We start from the raw sequence: 22,885 nt of genomic DNA on the forward strand, positions 1-22,885 counted from the left end.
ATATCATTTTCATTTTATTCACTTGACCAATCCACGAGCAGTTGATGTTTGCCCAGTCATTTAAATCTGATTTTATTTGTCTGAGAAGTATTTTGTAATTGTGACTCTGCCTTAGCAGATAGATTCCCAGTTATTTTATGTCTGAGTTTACTTTGAGTGGGATTTCACTTTTTGATTCTTTCTGCTGTATTTTGCTAGTCATATATAGAAATGTGGAGTCATTATGGCATATTTTATATCCTGTGACTTTACTATAGTTGCTAATTATTTCCAGTAGTTTTTTGATGATTTTTTGGTATTCTCTAGTTATGTCATCTGCATGTAATCTGCAAAGAGTAAGAGTTTTGTTTCTTCCTTCCCAATTCTAATTACTTCAATTTCTTCTTCTTCTCTTATTACTGCAGTTAATATTTCTAATACATTATTGACCAGTAGTGGTGATAATGGGCATCCATGTTTCACCCCTGATCTTATTGGGAATGTCTCTAACCTATACCCATTGCATATAATGCTTGTGGATGATTTCAGATAGATACTACTTAAAATTCTAAAGAACAATACATTTATTGCTACACTCTCTAGTGATTTAGTAGAAATGGGTGCTATATTTTGTGAAAAATTTTATCAGCACCTATTAATATAATCATATGATTTCTGATAGTTTTCTAATTGATATAATCAATTATAATACCAGTTTTCCTAATATTGAACCAACCCTCCATTCCTGGGTTAAATCCTACTTGATCATAATGTATTACTCTAGTGATTACTTCTTGTAATCATTTTGCTAAGATTTTATTTAAGATATTTATTCATCATGGAGATAGGTCTATAATTTTCTTTCTCTTTTTTAACTCTTCCTGCTTTAGGTATCAGCACCATATTGGTGCCAATGAAAGAGACAGAGTTATGTCTTCACCTATTTAAACCAAGAGTTCATATAGAATTGGAACAATTGTTCCTTAAATGTTTGAAAGAATTCACTTGTGAGTACATCTGGCCCTGCAGATGACTTCATATGGAGTTCAGTAATGGCTTGTTGAATTTCTTCTTGTGAGATGGGGTTATATAGGTTTTTAATTTCCACTTCATTTAATTTGGACAACTGATATTTTGTAAATATTTGTCCATTTCACTTAGATTGTCAAATTTATTGGCATGCAATTGGGCAAAATAATAATGAATTTTACTTTAATTTCCTCCTCATTGTTAGTGATTTCACCTTTTTCATTAATGATAGTAGCAATTTGTTTTTCTTCTTTTTTATCAAATTGATCAGAAGTTTATCAATTTCATTGGTTTTTTTCATAAATCCAGTTCTTGTTTTTTTTTTTATTCAATAGTTTTCTCACTTTCAATTTTATTAATTTCTCCTTTGATTTTTGGAATTTCTAATTTGGTATTTAATTGGAGGTTTTTAATTGGTTCTTTTTCTAATTTTGTTAGTTGCATATTTACTTCATTGATTTCCTCTTCCTCTAATTTATTCTTTTTTAAGTTTTTTTTTTTTTTTTGCAAGACAATGGGGATAAGTGGCTTGCTCAAGGCCACACAGCTAGGTAATTGTTAAGTGTCTGAGACCGGATTTGAACTCAGGTACTTCTGACTCCAAGGCTGGTGCTCTATTCACTACACCACCCAGTTGTTCCTAAGTTATTCTTGTAAACATTTAAAGATATAATATATACCCTGACAACCACTTTGAGTGTGTCTCATAGAATTTTGTATATTATTTCCTTATTGTTATTATCTAGGATGAAATAACTAATTGTTTCTATAATTTGTTGCTTTATCCATATAAAACAAGGCTATATATTTTCCAATTAGCTTTGGGGCTAAATCTCCATGGCCCAATATTGCATATGATTTTTATTGCATTATGATCTGAGAAAGATATATTCATTATTTCTGCCTTTCTTCAATGGATCATTAGGTTTTTATGCCATAGTACATGGTCAATTTTTGTATAAATGCCATGTCCTGCAGAGTATTTTCCTTTCTATTCCCATTCAATTTCCTCCAAAGGTCAATCATATCTAAGTTTTCTAACAGTCTATTTACTTCCTTAACTTCCTTCTTTTTTATTTTATGTTTAGATTTTTCTAAATCTGAGAGTAGGAGCTTGGGGTTTCCCACTAGTAGAGCTTTGCTGTCTATATCTTCCTATAGCTCTTTCAACTTCTCTAAGTATTTGGATGCTATACCATTAGATGCATACATATTTATTTTTGAAATTTACATTATTGTCTATGGTAACTTTTAAGAGGATATAGTTTCCTTCCTTATCTCTTTTAATGATATCAACATCTATTTTTGAAGCTGCTTTGTCTGAGATAAGGATTGCTACCCCTGCTTTTTTTTTTTACTTCAGCTGAAGCAAAACATTTTTTGCTCCTTACCTTTACTTAATATGTATCTCTCTGCTTCAAATGAGTTTCTTCTAAGCAATATATTGTAGGATTCTGGTATTTAATACACTCAGATGTTCACTTATGTTTTAAGGGAGAGTTTACCTCATTCACATTCAAAGTTATAATTACTAACTCTTTATTGCCCTCTATTCTATCTTCCCTCTGTTTGCATTATTCCCCCCTTTTTTACCATATTCCCCAGTAATTTGTTTCTGAATATTACATCAGAGTTTCCCCTCCTATATCAAGCCTCCTCCCCTTCCCCACCTTTCCCCTTTCCCCTTCTTCTTCTTCCCTTCCTTCTGTTTGTTCTCCTTTTTTCTCCCCCTCCCCATCTTCTCTTCCCATTCCCCTCTCTTAATATTTTAAAGGCAAGAAAAGTTTCTTAATTTAATTGAGTGTGTATAAGCTAACTTTAAGCCATATCTACTGAGATGAAGATTCAGGTGGTTCTCCCTTTCTCCCTTCTTCCTCTTTATTACAATAGGTCTTTTGTATCTCTTAATGTAATAAGACTTACCCCATTCAATCTTCCCAATCCTCCTGTCTCCTTCCTACCCCCGTTTTTAAGGAGGTATTGTTTTTAAATCATTATATCTGAGTCACAGAAAAGTCATGGTTGTCCATCACTTATGGATAAGTATATTCTCTCAAATAGAGTGACAATTCTTGAGAGTTATTAGAGTCTTTCTGCCAGGTAGGGATATAGTTAGTTGTATCTTATTGAATAACAGTCTCATGGATAAGTCATGAGTGACCATCACATCTGGCTAAGTGTATTCTCTCTAATACAGCTACAATACTCAAGACTTATGAGAATCTTTCTCCCAGGTGGGGATATTTCCAGTTTCATCTTATTGGATAGAGTTTTTTTTTCTTTACCATTTTTTTAACCTTTTCACATTCCCCTAAGCCTCTGGTTTGATGACCAAGTTTTCTATTTAGCTCTAGTCTTTTCATCAGGAAATGTTGGAAGTCTCCTATTTCATTAAATGTCCATCTTTCCTCCTGGAAGGAACGGTTCATCTTTGCTCAATAGTTTATTCTTGGCTGCATTCCAAGCTACCCAGCTGTTCAGAATATTTCATTCCAGGTCATTTGATCCCTCAATGTTGATGCAGACAAGTCCTGTGTAATCCTTACTGTGGCTCTGTGGTATTTAAATTGTTTCTTTCTGGCTACTTGCAGGATTTTCTCTTTTATATGATAGTTCTGGAATTTGGCCTCAACATTTCTTGGTGTTTTCCTTTTAGGACCTCTTTCTAGCAGCAATTGATATACTTTTTCAATAATTATTTTGACTTCTGGTTCCATGAAATTGGGGCAATTTTCCATCACTAAATCCTGTAATATAAACTGCAGGCTTTTTTTCTCTCTTCAATGTTTTCAGGATGGCCTATAGTTCTCAGGTTGTCCCTTCTTGATCTTTTCTCAAGGTCAGTGGTTTTGCTGAAGAGTTATTTTACATTTTATTTTTTTATCTTTTGGTCTTTTTAACAGAACCATGTTATCTCAGGAAGTCATTAGTGTCCAACAATTCCATCCTTTTTTGAGAAAAATTTTCTTCAGTTATCTTTTGCAATTCCTTTTCTAGTTGGTCAATTCTCTTTTTGAAGGAGTTTTCCATTTGCCCAAATGTCATTATAAGAGAATTATTTTCTTTTTTGCATTTGCCTAATTGAGGATCTAAGAGAATTGTTCTTATTTTGTATTTCTCCAGTTGTATTTTCCAAGGATTTGTTTTCTTGTTGTGAGATGTTAATTTTCTCTTGCAGCTTTTTAATTTTCTCTTGAATTTCTTTTCCCAATTTTTCCAACTGACTTTTAAACTCCTTCATGATTTCTTCAAGGATGTCTTTCTGGGCTGGAGACCAATTCATATTCTCCTAAGAAGTGCTAGATCTCTCTGGGTTAGAATCTATTTCTTCTAAGTATTTCTCCATGGGCCCACCTTGTCATTGTCCTTTCTTCATCTTCCTAGGATCTTTTCTTGGGGGGAGGTGGGCTATCAGAGATTTGCTTTTGAAAAGTCTTTGTTCATTTGGCTTAGTAATTCCAAGGCCTGGCCGATAGGGGGTGATGGTCACTTTCTCTGAAGTGTTTGAGGCCCTCAGCAGCAGGGTCTAATTGACTTTGAACAATGGGCTGGACCCTGGGGAGGGCCAGGCGTTAATTTCCCTTTCAGCTGAGTGAACTCTGTTGCCCATTCTTGAACCTGAGGGATGGCGGGGGCGACTTTACAATTTGGTCTGGGAAGAGTGTGTTCTGCAAAAATTGTGGAGCTCAGGACTATTGCCAAGCTGGTCATTTTCCAGGTGTATTCTGTGATTCTCTGTGTTGTAATTTACCCTCCCAATGACTGGGAGAGCTCCTCTCCCCCAGCCAAAGATTTCCTGTCTAAAGTTTGTACTTGGACCCACTACTCACCATAGCCTCTGTGGTTAAAGCTGGTCCTCTATCTTCCAGCTGAACTGCCCCTCCATTCTCTGCTCCAGGTTCACCCATCATCCCCTGAGATAGACCTTGTTTGTAGGTGTTCTTCTCCTAGTTTCTCTTTCTGAGTTTTGTCGATTGAATTTTTATTAAGAAGTCTCTTTTATGTTGTTTTTGAGGGGAACTAGGAGCATTTAATACAATGCCTGCCTTCTCTCTGCCATCTTGGCCAAAAATTTTCAGTCTATCTGTAATCACATTCTTGCAACACAAGTGGCCCCAGTCATAAATTTATCTTCTCATTGGACTGAAGCAATGGTGAACTTCCACAGTTATCTGGCTGACAAAGCATCTTTTTAGGGACCACATTGTCTATCTCCTGGTATGAGGGAGGGGCTAGAAAAATTTCACTAAAAATTGCTTCTTCACCCAACACTAGCCTACTTTGTACAGTAGGACCCCATGCTGTGGTTAAAATATAATTTTTAAATGCATAAAAATATTGCAATGATTCCACCTACCATTGGTATATGGAATATATGCACACTCATGAACAATACATCTAGTAGACTTGAAAGATAAACAGGACTGTTTTTGTGGTTTTTACAAAGCAATGGAGTGAAGTAACTTACCCAAGATCATAGAGTTAAGTATTATGTGTGTGAGGCCAGATTTGAGGTTCCCTGATCCAGGACCAGTGCTCTATCCACTGTACTACATGACTGTCCCTGAACAGAATTGCCTGCAAGAGAACTCAGTAAGTACCACATACAAATAGCATCTGTAAGTTAAATAAGACTGGTAATTAGAGAATTAGAATTAGAGAGCATCTTGTACAACCCTCTCAATTTAAATATAAGAAAACTGAAGTCCAGGAAGGTTGCCAGTCAAATTCTGAGATGCATGTTTTTAATTTAACTTATCTTCTTCCAGAGGCAATTTCAGCTTACTGAGGTAGGAGCTGTATACATGTTTTTCTGGAGTGATCACTGTGCTATGGAGCTACATAAAGTTGATGTCAGATTTACAATTAGATTTAATCTAAAACAGTCTTATATGTCACCTAAAACAGTAAACTAGAGTCTCAAAGCAAGGCAACTACTACTTTTCCAGAAAGTTTCATGCCAGCCTTATTAATACCCACATGCAATGATGAACCCTGATTGGTCAAAGTAAAAAAAAAATCGAAACCCAGAGGTTCTCAGTATCAATGGCTTAAAAGCTTACAAATCTAGGTGAATTTGTCAAAGGATATGTACAAATTGTTTTAAATGAAGCAATTAAAGCTATATATAATTATATGAAAAATGCTAATAATAACTATTGGTTAGAGAAATAAAATTAAAACAACAATAAGGTACCCTCTCAGTCCTATTAGATTAGCCCAGATGAGAAAAAGGGAAGATGATCAATAGTGGAGAGGCTGTGGGGGGGATTGGGACACGGATGCATTGCTAATAGAGTTGTGCATGGATCCAAACTTTCTGGAGAGCAAAATGGATCTCTGCCCAGAGAAAAATAAAACTGTTCATACACTTTGACCCAACAATTCCAATTCTAGGTCTATATCCAGAAGAAATTATAAAAATTTGGAAAAGTCCTACATGTTTTAAAATATTCCTAGCAGCTCTTTTGTAGTGGCAAAGAATTGGAAACTGAGGGGATGCCCATCAATTAAGGAATGGCTAACCAATTTTGGTACATGAATCCTATGGAATACTATTATTTTATAAGAAACCAGGAATGGTTGGCCTCTAGAGAAGCTTGGAATGACTTACACTATATGATGCTGAAGGAAGGGAGTAGAACAAATAGAACAATGTACACATTAAGAACAACATTATGAACTGAACAACTTTGATGGAAGCATTCCCTCTTGGCAATCCACATAGCTAGGAACTCAAAAGAAATCTGTAAAAGAATAAAACCAGACAGTCATGGCTTTAAAAAATAATCCCTCTTATTTATTTTGTTTATAGGAAGAACCAAAAAGAAAAGTCAGGTGGCTTACCATGAGACTTTCTTTTTTAAAATTTTGATTATTTTATTTTATGTACATGTATATTTTAAGTTAAAAATTTCCTTCTACCCTCCCTTCCCACCCCCCTCCCCTCAGAGGCAGTCAGGTTAGCACTGTACATACATATTTTTCATAAACATTTTTACAGATAAGTTATTTTCAGTATGAGGAATTAGGATCAAGGGAAAAGATACATAAGGGATAATTTTTATAAAGTGTTCATCAGATTATGAAGGGTTTTTTTACATTTAATTTTGTTTTGTTTTTCTTCCTCTGGTTGGAGATAATATAGGACATAACTAGTCTAATATAGTTGTACTAGTTCTCTGAACTGCTGAGAGGAGCTACTTCCATCAAGTTTGTTCATCTCACAATGTTGCTATTAATGTTTACATTATTTTCTTGGTTCTACTCCCTTTGCTCAGCATCAGATCCCATAAGTCATTCCATATTTCTGTAGAATCTAACCATTTATGGTTTCTTATAGAACAATATTATTTTATAGTATTTATGTACCATAACATGTTTAGCTATTCCCCCATCGATGGACATCCCCTCAAATTTCAGTCTTTTGCCACTCCAAAAAGAGCTACTATGAATACTTTGGAACATATAGAACTTTTCCCTTTTTTATAATTTCTTCTGGATATAGACCTAGAATTGGAATTGGTGGGTCAAAACTATGAACATTTTTATTGCTCTTTGAGCATAGTTCCATATTGCTCTCCAGATTTGCTGAATCCCTCACAGCTCCAACAGCAATGCATCAATGTCCCAATCCTCCCACAACCACTCCAACATTGATCATTTTCCCTTTTTCTCATCTGGGACAATCTAATAGATGTGAGGTCATACCTCATTGCTGTTTTAATTTACATTTGTCTAATCAATAATGATTTCAAGCATTTTTTTCATATGATTATATATATATAGCTTTAATTTCTTCACTCAAAAACTGTCTATTCATATCATTTGACCATTTATCAATTGGGGAATGACTTGCAACTTTATACATTTAATGCAATTCTCTATTTTAGAATGATAACTTTGTCAGAACTAGTTATGAAGATTGTTTCTTAGCTTTCTGTTTTCCTTCTAATTTTGGCAGCATTGATTTTATTTGTGCAAAACCTTTTTAATGTAATATAGTCAAAATCACTCATTTTGCAGTTTGTAATGTGCTCTAATTCTTGTTTGTTCATAGATTTATCCACTTTCAATAGTTATGATAGAGTATTTCTTGGTCTATTAATTTATTTGTGGTGTCACTATGTATAAATCCTGTACCCTTTTTGTCTTTATTTTGATATAGGGTATGAGATGTGGATCTATGCCTAGTTTTTTCCACACTGTTTCTCAATTTTTTCAACAATTTTTGGCAAATAGTGAGCTTTTATCTCAGAAACTGATGTTTTGGGGTCTGTGAAATAGTAGATTGCTGTACTCTTTTACTGCAGTCTCTTTTGAACATATCCTAATCCACTGATTCATTACTCTGTTTCTTAACCATTACCAGAGAGTTTTGATGACTGTTAATTTATAGTCTAGTTTTCGATCTGGTAGATCTAGGCTGCCTTCATTTTCTTTTAATCAGTTCTTTTAGCATGAGACTTTCAAGGGAGTCAAAGGCAACAGCAACAGAAGAAAATGCCTAGGAAAACTTGATGATTTTTTCACAATGAGACTAACTCCAAACTAGGTAAATTCCAATCACTTACATAGGAATTTGAGACTGATTCTTTCAAAAATATTTCATGATTGGTCTGGCGCAGGGGGGGGGGGCTGTCATGGCAGTTTAGTAATCTGAGAAACACAAGTGTTTGTTTCCTCAAGGGCACAGGCAAAGGATATATAATTTTAAAATATTTCTAATTTTGCCTAGGATAAAATATTCTATTTATGATGGGAGAGTTGGTTCATAGAAAAAATAAGCTGAAAGACAAGGGTGTCAGGTAAGGATGGAGGCAAGAGACAGAATGGTAAAAAAAAGAAAGATGAGTGGAGAATGAAAAATAAGTTTGTATATCTACATACTATAATAATAAGACTGAAAATTTGATGTCTCTTGATGCTAAATTAAATTCTCTAGATCAAAAATTACTTAGAGATATAGCTATACCTGAGTTTTATAGCATATCTCTTCAAAAACTTTAGAGATCATCTAATCCAATTCTCTCATTTCACAAAATCGAGGTCATTTGAGATTAAAAGATTAGTCAAAGACACATTGATTAAGTAGCAAAACCAGAATTCCAACTGAGGTCAATCAGTCATTCTTTGTTTTTGTTTGTCCTTCTTTGTTGAAGATCACTATGACTTCAGGTGGTGATACCACAACAAGCAAGTTAATTGGATTTGAGCAGTAGATCTTATGTTAAATCTCCAGTCTCTCTTTTCTGGAGCCACTAGGTTCAGTGGTCAGATATGTAACAGGATGACTGCCTCGCCATGTATGGAAACATTTAGGATTAAATGCTTTGTCTAAGACACATGGCTGGTATCAAGTATCTGAAGACAGATTTGACCTCAGCTGTTCCTTACTCCAGGACTGGTACTCTATCCACTGAATCATCTAGTTTGTCCTTACTAGCCATGGGACAAGTTATTCAACCATCTTTTATACTTCAGAATACTACCTTTTACATTTTTTCCTAAAATGTACTTTGTATAGGTGTCCTTCCTTATTACTTATCTAAATGCCTTTTTCATCTGTTCACTTGTTTCGGTCAGTTGCATCTCTTTGTGATGACAGTTGGGATTTTCTTGGCAAAGAAATTAAAGAAATTTTCCATCTCTTTCTCCAGATTATTTTAGAGATAGGGAAAATGAGACACAAGATTAAGTAACTTGTCCACAGTCATATAGTTAGTTAAGTGTCTAAGGACAGATTTGAACTCTGGTTTCCCTGGCTCCAGGCATAATGCCTAGCCACTGTGCCACCTAGGTCCCCTGGCTCATAGTAAGGCTTTAATAGATATTTCTTGACTGAGAGACAGAAGATGGCAAGTGAGACTCATGAAAATACATAGCCAGTCAAGATTCATGGCTTATTCATTAATTATGGTCAAAGTTTTGACAGATAAGGCCAGGAAGGGCTTAATTCAATGATACAGAAAGGATTTAGAATCAATTCAGTTTAAACGTTGAATAAAGTATCAAACATTTGGTGGTCTTGGTCGACTCATATTCTTTCTCTGAGAGCTCCACATATTTTTCTATAATATCAGGGCACTGGATTAGTGCCTCTCATCTCTAAATCCTAAGATTCACTGTTTCCTAATCACAAGCAAAAGGAGAAGAGACACAGTGAAATTTCAGAGTGACAGAATAGCAGGCAAGAGAGAAACAAATACCTTTTTAACTGCTCTGTGATTGCTCCCTTCCCCATGCACCCACTCCCCAGCCTACTGGATAATTAGTGTGTGGCAATCAATCATTATCTTCAATGAGACACCTGCTTAGGTGCCTGGGGTTTGAGTTCACATTTGCCAGGAATGAGAATTTAAAGAGTTAGAAAAAGAGAAAAAAAGTCAATTGCCCTCTATCCTTTTCTTTCTGATTAAACCAAATTTTTTATGTCCAGACTTTTGGTACATCTGGCAGGGAAGATAGAACAGATGGCAGAGGGCACTGGGTTTCAGAAAAAGGATCAAAAAGAGCAAAGTGGTCAACAACATGTGAAGTCAAGGGTCAAAACTGAAGACTTGGAAAGAACAATGGCCATGCCAATAGAAACTAGAAAAAAGCTGGATCTATGGAATTCAGGCTAAGATTAGCTCACAAAAGAGTGTAGAGAGAAGCCAAGAAGAAAATGATTAATTCTTTATAAGACAAATCAAGTCAAAGAAAGAACTATCCCCTGTGTGACAGTATCTGATGTCCATTGGATTCAAATATTTTAATTTCTGATAAGAATATGCCAACTCCATGGCCTTTTTTTTATGAAAGGGACATAACTGTCAGAAGCCACGTCTTCAATTTTGCCCTTTATATTTTTGGCCTTTATGTATCTTGCATAAAGTTCCTTATTTGTGATTTTTCTAGAAGAATGAATAAAAAGGCATGTATTAATCATTTACTGAGTATTGCACTAAATGCTGAGAATACAAAAAAGAACTGCAAGACAATTTTTACTTTTAATGAATTTATATTCTAATTGAGAGGCAGCACATACAGTTTTCATCAGCAAATCATATGGAAAATTCCCTTGGTTATTAGGATATAGGAGCAAACCAGTTGAAGTTTCTCCCTCAATATTATTTTCAATGAGAAAGTCATATTCATTTCTGATGTTACACACTTTGATAGTGCCAAAGACTTTAATAGTTCTGATATTTCTGCTCACCCCACAACCCTAGATCTTGGTGATGAGAAAGAAGGAACTCTTTTTGACAATGTTAGCAGCCTTTAGCACTGGTTTGACATCAGGGTTATAGAATGAACTTAATCAATTATGGGAGTCTAACTATAAAGACTAACTATAAACTTAATACTTCTTGAGCATTCTCAAGAGCTTTTGGTGACTGGTGCCAGGAATGGCACTTGAGGAAAGGAAATGAAATGTGCAGGAAAACATGATGAGGGGAACTTGTGGGAAAGCATGTCTATTCTCTTGAAGGACTGAGTGATGGAAGAAGTTACAGATACCCCATCCCTTGATATTTTTAGAGATATCCATTTTGTGCTTAGATGTACAGTAAAGATGGTTGTCTAGTCTTGTCTGATCCTTCATAAGCCCATATGGAGTTTACTTGGCAAAGACATGAGAGTGGTTTGTTACTTCCTTTTCCAGTAGCTTAAGGAGAATAAAGGTTAAGCTTTTTGTCCAGGCTTACACAGACCCTGAATGTTTGAGGCTGGATTTGGCCTTAGGTCTTCCTGATTCCAGCCATAAGTACTCTATCCAAAATTTGCCTGCTTCCACCTTAAAAGTGACTAAAGCAACACTACAATTTTCTCTGTTTGTAAAATGGGAATAATAAAAGCACCCTCCTCCCACAGTAATTTTGAGATTCAAATCAGAATATATATATATATATATATATATATATAGTTTTCAAACTTTAAAATAATTAATAAATGCTTGCTATTCCTACTGCCACTGCTGCTGCTACTACTATTACTACTACTATTACTCCTCCTCCTCATAATACTACTACTACTACTACTACTACTTCAAATAGGATTGAAATCCAGAACTAAATATTCCTCATCCCAAATCAAAAATAGAGTAAGTAATTCATCCATGAGTCAAACCCATGTTGTCTTTTTCCAGAGAAAGTATTTTTCCACAAAGTCAAATTGCTTTGACTCATGGGGAAACAGGAAGTTCAGAACATCAAATATCAGAGCTCAAACATGCCTTTGAACTCATCTCGATCATTTATTTAGTTGGAGAACCACATATAGAGAGGGAAAATGATTATCTATCTATCTATACATTTATCTACCTACCTGTCTATTTATTCTATGGTGTTATTTTTTTCAATGTGGGAATTCTCTGCATTATGGCAATAATGAAAATGAATCTAGATTATAATTTTAGTGACCTGATGATTTTCAGAGAGTTTAAATAGCTTTTCCATCCACACATTGCAAATAAATATCTAAGGAAGGATCTGTGCTCAATTTGTCCTGACTCTGAGTCGAGAACTTCAATGTATCAGATGTGCAGGACTTTGAATACAGTTTTTCCAAACTCCAAAATTGCCTCTCTATCCTCTATGACACATACATTAAAATTAATGTAATAATTTCAACTACTACTATTACTACTATTATTAAAGCTTCTAGCTAAAATTGACATTGACATATGTATGTAATTTTGTTTTAAAAAACAATTAGTAACATTGAAAAATCTCTTTTCATGTTGACAAGAGTTCTTTCAATTAATCATACCATCAATCAACAAACATTTCTTTAGCATGCACTCTATTTGAGGCACTGTGCTGAGTGTTTAGAATATACAGATAAAAGCTGACTTCAAGAAACATTTTATTTTTATTATATATATATATATATATATATATATATATATATATATATATATACACACACACACCAAAAAAGAACTTAGCATATACATTTCAATTTCTCAATGTTGTATATATGTGGTGAAAGAAGTTGAGAAAAACAAGACAGATCACCAAAAGGAGGTATCACTGGAGTTGAATTGAGAAATAAGTGAAGGATCCTAGGAAGTGGAGGTGATAAATGAGCATAGTCTAAACATGGGGAAGAATATGTGCAAAAGAATAGAGACAATAAGTGTTAATGTTAGGTTGCTTCAGTCATATTTGATTCTTTGCAACACATTTGTAATTATCTTGGCAAAGATACCCTTGTATTTTGCTTGTTTGTTTTTTCATTTCCTTCTCTATCTCACATTATAGGTGTGGAAACAAAGAGAACCAGGGTAAAGTGATTTGCCTAGAGTCACACAGCAAGTAAATGTGTAAGTTCAGATTTGAACTCAAGACAATTTGTCTTCTTGATTCTAAGCCAAGTATTCTCTCCTCTGTACCAATTTTATGCCCTGACAGCAAATGTAAGAAATAAAAAATATATTAGGAAGGCAACTGCTTTTAAATAAGCCTGGAAAACAGATTTAAATCAGACCACGAAGAAATTTAAATGCTAAATCAGGAAACTGAATTGTCCTAGAATCACTAAAATGTTTTATCAGCCTAGTGACATGGTCAGATCCATACTTTAGAAATATTATGCAGATAACTATGTGAGTGATAGAAAGGGGAGGTAACACAGGAAGACAGTGAGATGTGGAAAAAATTTGGAAATATGTGTTTTCAATGTGAGTCAAGGGTATGTTGGGAAAAAGCAATCAATAAGAAATGTCAAAAGGATGGGCTGAGGAAGAGTAAAGAACTCAATGCAGCTTGAATGAGGCAAATCTGGACAACTGAAAGAATTGAGGAAAAAATAAAGATGACAGACTGAAGGCAGAAGTGTGAGTTTTGAAGCAAAGTTAATGTATTCTGTTTTTCTTATTTTAAATCTTAGGTGTTCGTAGAACAATCATTGGGAAATGTCCAGTAATCTGTTGTTGACAACAATGACTTGACAATTGACATCAAGGAAGCTGATGAGATGGAAGGGAGGGGAAGGAATGGGAAGGGAAGGGAATGGTAGGGAAGAGAAGGTTATGGTACATGAATACTATGGAATATTATTGTTCTATAAGAAACCATAAATAGTCACACTCTAGAGAATCATGGAATGATTTACAGGATCAGATGCTGAGCAAAGGGAGCAGAACCAAGAGAATAAGCTACATATTAACAACAACTCTGTGAGATGATCAACTTTGAAGCAGCAGTTCAGAGAGCTAGGACAACCATATTAGACTGGCTCTGGACAATACCATTCCAATCCATAGGAAGAAAAATAAAACAAAGCAAAACAAAAAAAAATTAACAAAGTCTTCAGAATCTGATGACCACTGTTTAGAAATTTTCTCTTATGTACCTCTTTCCTTCATTCCTAATCCCTCATACCAAATTGACTAATCTGTAAACATGTTTATCATATATCTGTATGTATATTTGTAACAATGTTAACCTGACAGTTTGCTGCAGAGAGAAGAGGGTTGAGAAAGGAGGGTGGAAGGAAATTTTGTAACTTAAATTTTGTAACAATTTTTACAACTTAAAATTTTGTAAATTTAAAAATATACATATGCATGTGAATAAATATTTAAAGACTTTCATTACATGTATTTGCAAAAATATCAATTAAATATCAAGTTAAATCAAATTTTGATTAAATATCAAATTAAATATCAAATTAAATAATTAAATTTAATATCAATTAAAAAAGATTCCCAATATGGGGATAGGATATTTCAGGTTATTATACAAAGGCAACTGAAAACTGGCCAGGTTAGTAGAAAGAGCCGCCCCCCCCCCCCATAAAGGCAAGTAATGTCATAAAACTAAGCAGAAGGAAAAGAAGAAATCCACACAGTTAAATGTTAGTAATTGATACACACACACACACACAAACACACACACACACACACACACAGCATTAGATTTAACAAGTGAGGGGATCTTTGGCCATTTTGGAAAGGACTTCTCTTTTTGGAGGATGATAGATGTATTGGATGATAGGGTTAAGTGAACCCATTATTTGTTTGTTTTGTTTTCAGAATTGAGAAACCCTAAATGTTGTTATTGTGTATATTTGTAGCTTAAATTTGTAGGCTACTTTATGGGTATTGTAAAATATCCACCAAAGATAAAGAGAGGCTGAAAATTAGGGAGATAGAAGGGAATGATTGCAAAGCCATTTGCAGAAGGAAAAAGGAAAGCATAGGATTAAAAATGAAATTAAATGGGTCAATATTTATTGAAGATGAAATTGTGGATTGTCTTAAAGTAAAAATTATTAAAGTATAGACCAGGGGTTTTGAGATGACTTCTATTTTGCCCTTATCCAATAAGACAAAGTCCTCACCATATAGAAATTGGATTAGGGAGCGTGCTTTGATAGTCTTTATTAGAGTAGAAAATATTTGGAATGGTGACTGGAAAATGTAATAGAAAGTAGGTGGATTAAGAAATAACAAAAACAAAAACAAAACTCCATGATTCAGGGAAGGCAAGTTTGATTGTCCCAGTTTTACAGATAGAGAAGCTGGGACTCAAGGTGCTTACATGACTTGCCAAAAAAAAAAAATGACACAGTAAGTTACAAAGCTGGGAGTAAGCCCCAAGGATTGCTATGCAATCATGTCAATGTAAGCAACACTGAAAAAGTGGCATGGTTCAAAACCTGGAAGTTTTTTAAACACCTTGAGCTATTTGAGAGAAAAATGTAAATGTCTAATAAATTCCATCAATAATGTGCTTATCTCAACAGGAACACAAGCAGTGTAGCTGCTAAAACATCACAGCATCAGGGGGAGAGTAGTGTTTTCCATTATTTAGAAAGGCTGTGCCATTTTTCCTAGGTATTTGGCCTGAAATTTGGTTGCCTGCCAACCAGATATTTTGCTTTATATTTTTCTTTCTCTTCTGAGCATATAAAAATACATTTGAGCATAATAGATTTTTTATATTGTTGTTTTCCTTTGTTTTTCAATCATGCAATTAGGAAAATAAGGTAATGATGGGGTTTAAACGACCCATTATGAAATTTATTTCTATCCTTTCCCAGGGAACATCCATCTAAAAATGTGTATTAAACTCTATCTTCCAGATTATAGGTAATGAAAAGAAGGAATATAAAAAGAAAAGACATAGATTTGAAATGAGGAGCCCAGAACTCAAAATGTGCCTCTGCTAAAAAATAAAATAAAATAAAAAGGCCTTGGACAAATCACTTTTCTCTTTAACTTTAGTTTCACCTGTAAAATGATTGTTTCTCAGTTTGGTGATTTCTAGGTCCTCCTTTACTAAGAGATGATTTGATCTTTATAATACAGTGATCTCAAAAGTATCTTTCATCCAATTTATGTATTTTTCTTTAAAATTACCATATCACATTCTTAAGAAGCAGAGAAAAAAACATTAGTTCTGCAATCACAACACCTGATACTTGACCCTGATAGTCCCTCAGAACACTTGGGATTGAAAATCTAAATTTGTGCATCTCATATTTCTTTTCAATCACTGCAATTCTGCTATGCTCAGAGAACACAGCACCTTCTTTGATGAGGGTGTACCATGTGGGGTGATGCTACACTAGTGTTTCCCATGTTTTACAATCAATTCCAAAGTTTTTTAGCAAGCCCTTGAGATATGTTCTTGTTTCACTTCTTCTGACCTCCATGTGAGCTCTTGTTTGCTATGAATTATCTTTTAGGCAAACAGCTTCCTATTTGAACAACTTGATCATACCATCAGAGATGTTCTCTTTGTAGTAGGTTTGAATATTTGACAACTGAGGGTGTAAAAGGGCCTCAGTGCTTGGTATCTTATCTTGTCAGATGATTTTCAGAATCTTCCTAAGACAATTCAAATGGAAGCAATTCAGTGTTTTGTTTTTTTTTTTTTTTTTTGGCATAGCACTCACATACTGTCTAGGTTTCATGAAATACAGCAATGACATTAGCAAAATGGCTTTCTGGACCTTCAGTTAGGTGGTCAACCTATTATCCCTTCTCTCCTACTCTTTCAGTGTTTGGTCTGTAGGGAAGACTACAATCAACAGATGACTGAGGGAAGTTTGAGGGAAGATATGGATCTTAGAGGAGAAAGTGGGTCTAGAATCAGCAAGAATTGAGCTAAAATATGACCTCAGACACTATCCTTAATTTCTCTTTGCCTCATTTTCCTCATCTGTAAATAGCACATATAATAATAACAGCACATATCTTTCTACAACATATCTGTTGTGAAATTCAAATGAAATAATAATTTTAAAGTGTTTGCATAGTTTTGGATCAAAATATGATCTATATAAATATAAATTCATTCTTATTATTATTTTGTTATGCTGATGATTATCTCCATAGCTGCTATTAGAAGTAATGAAGAAATATTTATGAAAACATATAACACATATGCCTGATACATAGAAAATGTTATATAATTATATATTTCCTCTTTCTCTTCTTCCAATTTTCCCTGTAGATGAGGTGACTTAATATGCTTTTTCAGGAACTATATAAATTGTTTCTTGTTTTAAGTATTAAGCTATAACACTAAATATAAGCTACTTATTTTGTGTATGTCTCATTGAGTAGGCATTGGTCTTTTGCGAGTTAAGCATTTCTTGGTATAAAGAAAGTAAATAGCTTTAGGGCTATACCTACTCTAAAAGGGACATCTCATATAAAAACCAAGGAATTCTAAAGAACATACTGAGTCCTGTTTTTAAAGATCAAGCTCTTACTTATAAATTCAATTCATATGTGTGATTCCAGACCAGGGTCTGTGTTGAGAGAGGGAAAGGACCACAGTCCCTGTTTATTGTTGTCTTAACTATTATAATGATTATGGAGCAATAGATTTAAAGCAGATGGAGTATTAGAAGTTATCTATTTTTGTCCCCATTTCCAAATAAAGAAAAAAATGGGATATGAAGAGATTTGTCTCAAATCATGAAGCTTATATGGAGTTAACTAAACTATGGATCCTAAACAAGGGCTCTTCAAGGAATGCTTAAGATCATCTACATCACCAGCCCTTTTCACATTTTTAGCAGATGAAGAAATAGAGAATGTGAGCAACATGAGAGCAAATCACTTAAAGTGATGCGTGGCACATAGTAGATATTTAATATATGGTTGGTTAATCAATGGAATTGAAAGAAACTACAGAAAATGAATGACTTTTCCAAATCCACATAAAACTGAAATTTAAATCAAAGTCTTTGATAATCTGATTTTTTAAAACTTTTTCTCACCTATGCAATACTTTCAGTTAGCTAATAAATCATCATTTATACTATACTTGGATCATGTGAAGCATCTAGATGACTTGGTAGATAGAGTGCTCAGCCTAGTTCAGGAAGAACTGAGTTCTAATATGATCTGAGATGCTTACTAGCTAGCTGTGTGAGCCTGGGCAATTTATTTAACCTCTGTCTTATTCAACCAGAGAGAAAAAAAATTGCAAACCATTCCAGTGATTTTTGCCAGAAAAATACTCATGGATAGTATAATGTATGAGTCATGAAGATCTGGACACAATTAAATTATTGAACAGCATATATTAGATACTTAATTAAGCATTGAGGATCCAAAAAAAAAGTAAATACACAATCCCTTCAATGTACTCATATGGGGACTATAATGTGCATGCATAATATACCATATAAATGGGAGGTAATCTAAGTGGTAGCAATGGGAAAAAGGATGGGAAAACAAGAAATCTCAATGGACTATCTGAGGAAAGATGAGATGTCTATAAAAGTCAACATTTACTTTGACCAAAAATGGTTATAACTGACAATTTGTAGTTATCATAACAAGAGAAATGAATGGGCAGGAAACTACAAGGCTTCTCACTATCAGTCTCATGGGAGGAAAAGGCTATTAATTTTGTCTTATTTGCACTGAAAGTATAGCATTTCATTGATAACTGTGTAAGAATTCTGCCTGGAAACAAATACATTATTAAAAAATAAATATACCACAAAAATATTCATTGCAATCCTGTTTGTAGTGGCAAAGAATTGAAAATTAAGTGAATGTCCTCCAGTTGGGGAATGGCTTAACAAACTGTGGTTTATGTATGTCATGGAACACTATTGTTCTATTAGAAACCAGGAGGGATGGGAATTCAGATAACCCTGGAAGGATTTGCATGAACTGAAGCTAAGCAAGTTGAGCAGAACCGGAACAACACTGTTCACCCTAACAGCAACATGGGGGTAATGATCAAATCAACCTTGATGGACTTGCTTATTCCATCAGTGCAATAACCAGGGACAATTTTGGGCTATTGGCAATGGATAATAATTTGTATCCAGAGATAGAATTGTGGACTTTGAACAAAGACCAGACTATCACCTTCAAATTAGAAATTTTGCTATCTCATACTTTATTTTTCTTCCTTAAGGATATGATTTCTCTCTCATCACATTCAACTGAAATCAATGTATACCATGGAAACAATGTAAAGACTAACATAATGCCTTCTGTGGGGGCCAGGAGGAGAGAAGCAAGAATAGGGGGAAAATTATGAAATACAAAATAAATAAAATCTCTCTTATGTAAACAAATAAACATAACAAAAAGAAAAAATTAACTTATTAGTTATCATTTGTTATCATCCAACTTTGTATCCATGTTATTATGTTAAAAAATCATTGACAAAGGACAAGGAAGAGATATGAGAATAACTCCTTAATAAAGTCTTTCCTATGCCATTCCAAACTGGTAAAATCAAGGTCAAGACCTCTCATCATCCAGCAAAAGCACCGTCAAGTTCATAATCACTTACTGAGTACTTACTATGTGTTGAATGGGGGATAGCTAGATGGAACAGTAGGGAATGAACAATTGGAGGAATCAAGAAGATTCATTTCCCTGAATTCATATCTTGCCTCAGACACTTATTGGCTTTGAGACCTTGTGCAAGTCATATAACCCTGATTGCCTCAGTGTTTTCAACTGCAAAGTGATTGGAGAAGTAACTAGTCCAGTATCTTTGCCAAGGAAAAGAATATTGAGAGTCCCTTGGGCTTTGAGGGGATCAAATTAGTCAGTAACTAAAGAAATTAATTCAGATAGTGAATGAAAGGTCAAGCTAATAAGCTAAAGCATAAGTAATTTGGCCATATCACAAACACTAGACTCATTGGAAAAGAAGCTGATGTTAGAAAAAAATGAATTTGAAAGGTAAAGGTGAATGGGGATGAGATGAATGAAAATAAAGAGCATAAGAAAGAGAGTCTTTGAGAGATGGTGGAGGACAGAAAGATCTTGTGTGCCATGATTCATGGTGTCATGAAGACCCAACACAAAGGCGAACAACTGAACGAACAACTATAGCAAGAGTATCGTGCTAGCATTTGGGGAATAAATACAAGCAACATGAACAACAAAAAGACTCCCTTCTCTCAAAGAGATTCCATTATAATGGGAAAAAATCCACTATCCTTTTTATGTACAGATATACTTTAAGGGCTGCCAAGGCTCCCTTTATCCTTTGGCCAATGTGCCTACCCCTCTTGTCAACTCGGACAGAATCTATACAAGGAAAGAAGGGAATCCTTTCAGGCATCTTTGATTGATGTTATTTCAGTTGTTTATCAAAAAAATGAAGAGGAATGTTTGGGAGGTAGGAGGTTGCCTCGATGTCTTCAAGTATATGAAAAGTCCTAATCAAATAAGTTGCTGGGTGTAATTCTTGTCCATATATGAATTAGAATGCATGGCCTCTAAGACTCCCCTCAGATAAAGTATGAGGCTCATAATCTCATCAGTACTGTATATATATTGTCATGAGGATTAAATGATAATATGCAAGATGCTTTGTACGCCCCAAAGAACTACATAAATAATGTCAATATCATTATCCTAACTAAAATTCATAAACTATGCATATTTTCTTATCCAATGCATTTCTTATCCTTATCTTTATATAAATCCTTCATAGACAACTTCATCCATGCACTAGAAATCTTCATCTGGGTCTTTTCTTTTATTTTTCAGTTATGTGAAATGAGCAAACTTTCCAGGTTATGTGTATACATATATATATATATGTATATATGTATATATATATATATATATATATATATATATATACATATATCCACCATGATGGAGTTATGAATTACAATCACACAAATCTTCATTGGTCACAGAATACAACTACTTATAACCACCTATCACTTTCTTTTGAGTTGCCAGCAATTTTGATTCTTCTGAGATCTTTGTGTTCCATGGTTGAAAGCCATAAAGCATTGCCAAGAGAATATTAGCTTTAAAATAATAGATTTCTGTGACATTAAACCACATGGGGTCTTTGAAAACACTGCACCTTTTCCCAAGATCTTGTTAAACATTTCATACCAAAGTCAATGAGGTTGCATGGTAGAATGAAAAGATCCTTTTATTACACAACTTAAATTTTAATTATAAGATGTTTTAAATATATATGTATATATTATATATTTAATACTTATTGGATACCATATATTCTATCAAAATTATAAATATATATATATTATAACATACATTTTTTAAACAGATATATGCAGGTAAATAAAACATATTACTTGCACAAACAAAATAAATATAACAAAATATTGGAATAGAAATTTAACTTAGGAATGATGATGATGATGATGTTTGTTTTTTTGGTTTTGAAGACCATCACGTAGATGTTGCCTTGACAATCATGTGAATTGGATTTGAATATGGACTGTGCTATTTTAACAGTCTCACTTTTTTGGCTGGATCCAGTGGCCAGATGTGAATCATGAGGACTGGAAATGGCTCTGAATATGAAACAATTAGAGTTAAGTGATTTGCCCAAGGTCAATAGGTATCTGAGTTTGACTTTGAACTTATGTAGTCAAAGAATATAAAGAAATAATATTCTTTTTTTGGGTTTTTTTTTTGCAAAGGCAAACAGAGTTAAGTGGCTTGCCCAAGGCCACACAGCTAGGTAATTATTAAGTATCTGAAACCGGATTTGAACCCAGGTACTCCTGACTCCCAGGCCGGTGCTTTATCCACTACGCCACCTAGACACCCCAAGAAACAATTTTCAAGGGTTGAAAAGACAATTATTAACAATCAAATGAAAGAAAGTTCAGAAGCACTAATAAAAGAAAAAATGAAAATTTTAATAAATTTAAGCTTTCATATCAATATCAACAGACTGACAAAGGTGAAACAGATAAATATTGGAGGGGGCTATAAGAAAAAGAGGCAAAAAACCCTCATTGGTTATGTTCTGTGAATTTGTTTAACTACTATAGAAAACAATTTGCACAAAACAAAGTCACTAAATTGCATACATTCTTTGACCCAGAGACATTATTACTAGAATATACTCCAAATAGGTTGAAGCCAAAAAGGCAGGATACCATACTACTAACAATCTTCATAGTATCACTTGTACTAATAAAGAACATGAAAGTGTACAGATTGATTAATAGAGGTTTAATAAATTGTGATATAAAATTATTATTGTAATAGATATCCCTAATGAAATTAAGGGTTCCAGAGAGTGGGAAGCTCCTTTGGAATTTGTAAATGTGCTTTAGACTTTGAGGGATCATTTGAATATTTGAGGAAACTGCTGAGGACTGACAGAAAATGGATTGGCTTGACAAATAATCAAAAGATATCTGGAGGCAATTTACAGATGAGGAAATCAAAGCAATCCATAGTCATATGAAAAGTTGCTCTAAATCATTACTTATTAGAAAAATGCAAATTAAAACATTGCTGCAGTACCACCTCAGACTGATCAATATGACCAGAATGGACAATGATCAACACTGGAAGGGATGTGGGAAATCTGGGACACTAATACATTGTTGGTGGAGCTGTGAACTCATTCAACCTTTCTGTAGAGAAATTTGGAATTACAAC

The sequence above is a fragment of the Macrotis lagotis genome, chromosome 1 (genome assembly GCF_037893015.1).
Source record: "Macrotis lagotis isolate mMagLag1 chromosome 1, bilby.v1.9.chrom.fasta, whole genome shotgun sequence".
In the NCBI taxonomy this organism is placed as follows: domain Eukaryota; kingdom Metazoa; phylum Chordata; class Mammalia; order Peramelemorphia; family Peramelidae; genus Macrotis; species Macrotis lagotis.